Here is a 7,681-nt window from a genome sequence, read left to right on the forward strand (position 1 = left end):
TTAATATTTGATTATAAAAGAAAAATCAAGCATGAAACTTGGGAATTCTACTTCATTGAATTATAACTGGTTCAGGTCAAGGAAGTAGGAAGGATAAAGAAAAGGCTGAATTCTGAAAATTGGCATGAGGTTATGATTCACTTTTGGCAATACTCCTGAGGAAATAGTGTTTTCTGTGAAAAAACATACTAGGTTAGCTCCTGCATTTTCAGACAACTTACCTAGTGCAGTTCCCACACACCTAGGATACCTTCTCCCTGGGAAATTCTCGTGTAAGTCTGTAATGTACTATAATAACCGAGGTTGTTGCACTAGACAAGGGACTGCAAGAAATCATTTCTGCTAGATTTGGACTCTCTTTGCCCCTGGAATTTCTCTTAGGTGACCATAATTGAGTCCTTTCCAGGTTTCCTTCTCAATCCTGGAACACCTTCCTTTGTCCTGAGCTACACTATTTGACTTCCTCTAGAAGGCTCTACTTTTCCCCAACTTCTTTAGCCATACTACATACTTCTCTAACTAAATCACGTTTGGATCTCTGCATGTCAGTAATAGCCTTTCTGCCATGTCAGTAACTCTTGGAACTCCTGAGATAATCAGTTCTTCTCAAAGGCACCTGTAAGACCCAAACCTCAGCATACATTCAGAGACTGTAGTCTTCACTACCTAAAGCAGCCTTCCTAACTCCATCAGTCACCTGATGGGGCACCTTTGGGATGTGCTTGTGCAGTGACCATAGGTAAGTTCCCCAGAACACACAGATTCTAAAACCTATCTTTTACACCAATTGATTTTCTTCCTATAGTGGGTGACCCAGGCTAAGACATGCCTGTTTCTTGGATAAATTCTTTCAGCCCAGTATAATTCCTACCACCTCTCCACAACTACCTGAAATTTCTTTTATTTCTTAGGAGCCTCTCAGCATAAATACTTCTGATGTCTTCTTAACCTAAAGTAGACCAGACCCTACTTTGAAATTGCCTCTGAGTTCTCCTGCATGTATGATTTCCAATTCTGTACCTTTGCTGATAGTTATGGCTTGTACTATGGTATACATGGATTTGTTTTTCTAGTTTGAGGACAAGAATGAACACTAGTATTGAATTACATATAAGGGTAAATGTGAGGCTGGGTAATGACCCAGAAGACAAGTTCCTCACTGGTCTTTGTAGGAGCTTCTCTAAGGAAAGTATACACAGGGGGGTTTACCTGCATTTCAAAGTATAAGGTGTTTTTTTTTTTTTAATTTCTCTGATGTTTTCTCTAAAGAAATCTATGTATTATAGAGCAAACTAAAAGCCCATAGTCCTGATTCTAAGTAAGACTTACTGTACTTAGCCTGTTTTTAACTTTTTATTGAAATATAAATGCATACAGGAAAGTCACTAATCACAACTGATAAATTTAACATACTGATCACACTCATGAAATGAGCTTCTAGATCAAGAAAAAAAAAATTACCAGCATCTCACCCAGTCATGTTAACTACTATCTAGTTCTCTAACACCATAGCTTAGTATTACCTATTTTGAACTCTTGTGACTGACTTTTTTTCACTCAACATTATGTTCTTAGAGTCACCCATAATTTGTGTGAAATTGTAGTTAGTTCCTTCTAATTGCTGTAGAAACTGTTACTATGCCACAGCTGATCCATTCTAATGATGGGCACTTGGATAGTTTCCAGTTTGAGGCTACTATAAATAATGCCTCTAAACATTCTTGCATATGTCTTTCGATGAACATATATATGCATTTATGCCTACAGAGTTTCAAACCTTAGGACAATTCACACGAAAACTTCAATATACATTTTTTCTTAAAAACGAATAAAAAACATGACACTGGGTCCACATTATAGCAACACGACTGGAACTGAGTCCTATCAGGTGGGGCATAGCTTCTGTACACACTGTCACTCCATATTACAAACATATACCTACTTATTTTGGGAGCTTTTCTTTTTTTCAACAATCTCTTAGCACACTCTTCCCCTAGATAACTAACTGCAAAACTTATTTCTCCACTTCCTTCAAGTCCCTGTTCACATGTTACCCTAAGAGAGGACTTCCCTGACCACCCATCCTATAAAAAATGACAACTTTCTCCTGCACTATGCTTCCTATTTTCCTTTGCCCTGCTTTATTTTCCTCTGTTTCACTTATCATTTGACATTTTTTTCTCCCCCAACCAGAATGGAAGCTCTATGAGAGCAGGGACCATTCTTGTCTTAGTCACTGTTGTTTCTATAGTTCCTGGAACAGTGAGTGCATGGCAGGCAGAAGAGCTCAATAGATATTTGATGCAATAACAATAATAATAATAATGCTAACAACAGACAATACTTATTGAAGGAAAACTATGTACCAAGCAAACATTGTTCTAAACACTTTATACATGTTACTCCACTTGATCCTGACAACAATTCTATGTGGTAGATAGAATTATTTACTTCATTTTACAACGAGGAAACATTTATCTTCTACTCTAAATAATAGATACATTTGAAGCATTGTGTACCCATCAGATTTATTAAACAGTCTTTAAATGTACTAGAGAAGCTTAATACCTAAAAGGAACCCTTCAACAAATCATTTTGTAGTGATGTTTTATTTGATAACAAACAGTTGCTCCTTAAATTGTTTATATTCAACTTTTTTCAGTTGTAGGACTGGGCCTAGATCAAGACACAATTTTGCTAGGATTTCAGGGATCGGGAGCAGTGGTAGCTGATCAGATTTTGCTCTCTGTGATGGGCAGCAACTTCCACTCACCATCTCTCAAGAGTACTGAAAATGGAGTACTGTGGAGGGGGAAAGTCCACTTCCCTGATGAAGGATTTTGAACCCAGATCACCTGTCCATCTGTCACAGGAAGTACTGATTTATCACTTTGTTAATGGCCCTGATTGAGATGATGCCAATGTTAGGATTCCTGGGTAGAACTTCTTCATTTTTTTGCTAAGCTCCTACTGTTCAGAGCCCAACCCCCTGTGGCAGTTGTTATACAGAGAACCTACTCCACAAAACGTTGATAGCATTGTAAAGCCTCTGCCAACTGAGCAAAAAGCAAATATTCCCCTGCTCCAGGAACAAAAATGGAATTACTATGCCTCAGAAATGCCAACTTAACACTTCCATGGACTGAGACATTCTGGTTAGCCTTTCTGAGTAAATTTGACATAGCCTCATATTCTTGCCTTATTTAAGTTCTCTGTAGCTACCACTCAAAGACCAAAAGGGAAAGATTTATCTATAAAAATCGTCACAAATAGTTTAGACATACATTCACTGATTTAACTATTTTTTCTTGGCACGGATTTAAAATTGAACCAGTCCTAGGGGTTCCCTGCCTTCATTTCCCCTTGGCACTATTTCCGGAAATCTGTGTATGCTCCATTCTTCTCTCTTGCCTATTGTCTTTGATCAAGACTGTAATGTAAACTTCTCTAGCACAATGCTACTTGGACTTTTAGATCCCATGTAACAATAAAAGATACCAAAAAAAAAAAGTCTTAGTAATCAACACGGGATTACCAACATTATATTTTAGCAAATAAGGATTTTTTTAAATGATGCCATCTCTGCTGGCATCATTTAAAAAGGGCATTTTTACATTAAAAAGTCAGAAGAAATAATCTCACAATAAAGAACAGTCCTCTACATTGAATAAGTTTAACTTTATGAAGAACTCATTACATTATCATTAGCTTTCTCATTTCCTGGAGGACTGCTGAAAATTTCTGCTCTCACCTCTAGACTGAGTTCAATCTTCAAGGCTCCTTTACTGCTGGCTCTTTCTTGGTTCTTGTTCTTTCTGTCCTTGATATCTCTAAAGTTGCTCATGGATATACACAGCTGTGGATTCCTAGTGTTCTAAGGCCACCTGGCCCAGCTCTCTTTTCTTTCTTTAGCCTCGTTCTCACATTGCTCTTTTCACACCTCCATTCCATGATTCATAAGGCACACCTGTGTATTAAAAAGCCGATCATCAACTTATCTTGGGATTTCTACAGTGCCTTTCTTTAACATTCAATTAAGCTAGTTAAGTTTGTGCATTTAACTTTTTAAAACAAATGGTCCCACCAGGTTTTCATTAATAAAATGAGATTAACATTATTAGGGAGAATTCTGAAAATGAGTGAAATAAATTAATTCAACAAACATTTACTTAGCATTGGATTATAAACATTAATAACAAAAATGTGTTTTGTCCTATAAGCAGTCAGATTTATTGGAGAGGTAATATGTAAGCTAGGGATTGGGTGTCTTAACCTAGGGTTCATGGGGTGGATGGGCTTGGGGCAAGGGGTGCTTAATGAGATCGTAAGTAAAAATTTGGGTGTTTGTGTATTTTTCTGAGAAGATTCATTACTATCGTTAGATTCTCAACTGAGTCTAAGACTTCCAAAAGAAAAAAATATTGGTGTAAACATGATTTTAATATCCTAAAATAAATTACTGTAAGGAAATATGAACGATATTATGAATGAACAAAGAGCAGGGCACCTTCTTTCTGCCTGGGGGAAGAAATAAACCTTCATTGATCATGGTCTTGAAGGACAGATAGAAGTTTGGTGGAAGAGATGGGAAGGATATCCGAGGCAGAAAGAACTACATGTATAAAATCATGAGTTCCAGAAAAAAAATGTGTATTTGGGAAAAAAATTCAGTGTAGCTGGAGTATAAAGTACACAGTGAGAAACATACAGGGCCAGAGTGGCAAGCTTTGTACATTGCGTGGACTAGAGAGCCAGCAGAAATCTTTAAAATAAATTTTTACAGTCAGTTGTGTAAAGTATATAAACATTTCTGAAGGGAGGCCTCTTCTATTCCTGCCTTACTAAGGGGTCTACTTGGGTAATGAGATCTGCTGTTCCTGAGAGAATGTAAAATCTGTCCTCCTTTCCTACCTCTTTTCTCTCTCTGATCTCCACTGTCCCCTTTACATATCCAGAAAAATGTCTTTGGTTTCCACCTTCCAGAAGTTTAAAATGGTGGAACTAGAAGGAAACTTATAAGTTATTTTGGTCCAACTTCCTTATTTTACAGTCTTGAAAACACTCTAAATGAGGAAATGATTTACTCTCCTTGTTTCCCTTTCTTTCTCTCTGGTTTGGTGCCGGGCCATTTCCTCTTCTCTCTCTCTTCTGAGGAAATCTCTTGGACTCCTTTGGCTTCAACTACCACCCCCACAAATCTCCTCCAATATCCCCCACATTAGAAAATGGCACCTCATCTACCCAGTTACTCAGATCAAACAGGTATCATCCTTGATATCTGCTTCTTCTTTAGTGACCTCCCCTGATTCAATCAATTTATCACCATTTTATCTCTTAAAATGTCCATTTTGTCTATTTCTCACTGTCTTCACTACTACATTAGACCATTATCTTTTGCCTGGACTTACTACAATACTCTAATAATTCCTAATCTTCTCTTTTCTCCCTAAATCTATTTCCCACACTGCAACCAGAGTTAACTTCTTAAAATATAAACCTGAGAATGCTATGCTCCTATTAACCCTTTACTAGCCAATCATCCTTTGTAGCTAACATCTAAAGTCCCTATTTTTCTACTTTCTGCCCAATTCTGCAGTCTTATCTGGTTCCGCCCTCTCTCACATTATGTGCCAGTCACGCTGGCATTCTTTTAGTTCCTCACCAATGCCAAACTCTTTCTCTTCCTGGGGACTTTGTACATATTGTACCCTCACTTCTGGCCCTCCTTGTTTGGTCAATTTCTGGTCATCCTTCAGGTTTTAGCTGAAGCTCAGGCTCTCAGGGAAAACTTCCTTAGCCTCCCTGACTAGGCTAGGTCCGTCTATGCTTTCTTACTGTGCTTTGCACAACTGTAATTCAAAAACTATTTGCTTACTGTCAGTTTCCCTGACAAGTCTATAAATTAAAGGGAAAGTAAACTCTTAAGACTCTCCAGCACACTGTCTGATCCTCATAAATACTGGTTGAAAGAGGGTTTGGATGCTTTAACCGCAGTTGCAGAGCTGAAACTAGAAGACAAACTCATTTCCAGTTTAGTTCTCTTTTCTTCAACCATGAGAGGTCTGTGCCATAAGATGATAACCCACACTCCAGACTTCCTCTCCGTCTTCCCACTGATTAAGTATATCAGTCTTTTGTGTTCTGTTCAGAGGCCTGTTAAAGCCAACCTGGTGAACTAAACCCAGGTTTAGAGATTACCTTTCCCTAAGGATGTTTGTATTTTAACTGGAAACTCCCAGATGACAGTAAATAATCCTAAAGGAACTAATCAAAATTTCAGGCACTATGAAGATACCACTGGAAGGAGAGAATTTTCACTATCATGCCGTAATGGAATTATAGGAAAGGAACATACAATGTACCACACTTGCTTAAACGTCTGTTATTTTGTTTTAAATTATCTTCACAACAAACCTTTTAAGGAGATATTATCCCTTTATCAAATGAGGGAATTTCTGAAAGGTTTAGCAATTTACCTAATGTTGCAAATCTGGTGGGGAGGCCACTATTTGGTCCCCCCCAATCCTACAGGATAAGACTCCTGGTTAATCTTTTCATCATACCATACCAAGGGTAAATGTAGGCAACTGCTTACAGTTTATACATAAATCTGGGCCATGGGGTTAGCTATCTTTAAAAAAAAAAAAAAGGATTACTAGGTTTTTTTCATTCCCTTGGTGAGATCTATTCTGTGAGACTTGACATTTTACTGTCTCTTCCAGAAATCCATCACATTCGGTGCCTGAACTTATTCATTCCAATCATAAATGCAATTAAGGCCAGCAAAAATGCTTTAAGCATTCTGTACAAAATTAAGATACAAAATCCAAGACTCCATGTTATCATTTGTTTTACTACCGAATCCACCAAAGCCACCTACTATTTGCAATACCGAAAGTTATTAGGAAATGGGCTGTCCTAGGATCAAATATCCCTTCATGAGTTGAGTTTGTCTCTGATTAAAAAAGCTTTTGCCCATCCTTTGGATCTCCTCTGGATTCTGGTTCCTGAATACAGGATTTCTCTTGGGAGAGGAGGGACACTATTATGTTCTTCTTGGTGTCAGATACACCTATTTAATAGCTTTGTGACTTTGGCCACATTACTTACCCCATTTCCCCAGTTGTAAAATAGAGACTGGTAGCTATATTGAAGATGCTGAAAGCCTTTAATATAGTCAAATGCACCTAACGACAAAACCTAACCCACAGCAGGTATTCAAGTAGTGTTAATGTCCTTTCTTTCCTAGATAAGGACATTTCCTCTTGTAGTCCCTAGATTTATAGGTTCTCTGGACTCATTGAAAGTACGTGTAAAATTTTGTGTACATGCGTAAGGTGTGTCTTCCTTGGAAATAAAGTCCACAGTTTAACAGATTATGGGGAACAGCGATTTACCTAAAAAATTGTAGATTTTCTTCCCTGCAATGCCAAGGCTGAATCTCTTTTTAAGGAGATCTGATTTTTCGTGGATGTTTTTGTTCTCTATGTATTTTTTTGCTGTCTAATAGATGAGGATAACCAGGCCCCAGGGGGAGGGGGCGTGTGTGTCTTTCTGAAAGGCAGGGCTCCCATGATGTTTCCCTGGGGGCTCTGTAACCCTTCTTTACATCCCCTCCCAGATGGGGGTGGGGTGCCATCTGCATCTGGGAAGCAGGTTTATTTACAGGTCTCTCAGGCTT

The sequence above is a fragment of the Pteropus medius genome, unplaced genomic scaffold (genome assembly GCF_902729225.1).
Source record: "Pteropus medius unplaced genomic scaffold, Ma_sr-lr_union100, whole genome shotgun sequence".
Classification (NCBI taxonomy): domain Eukaryota; kingdom Metazoa; phylum Chordata; class Mammalia; order Chiroptera; family Pteropodidae; genus Pteropus; species Pteropus medius.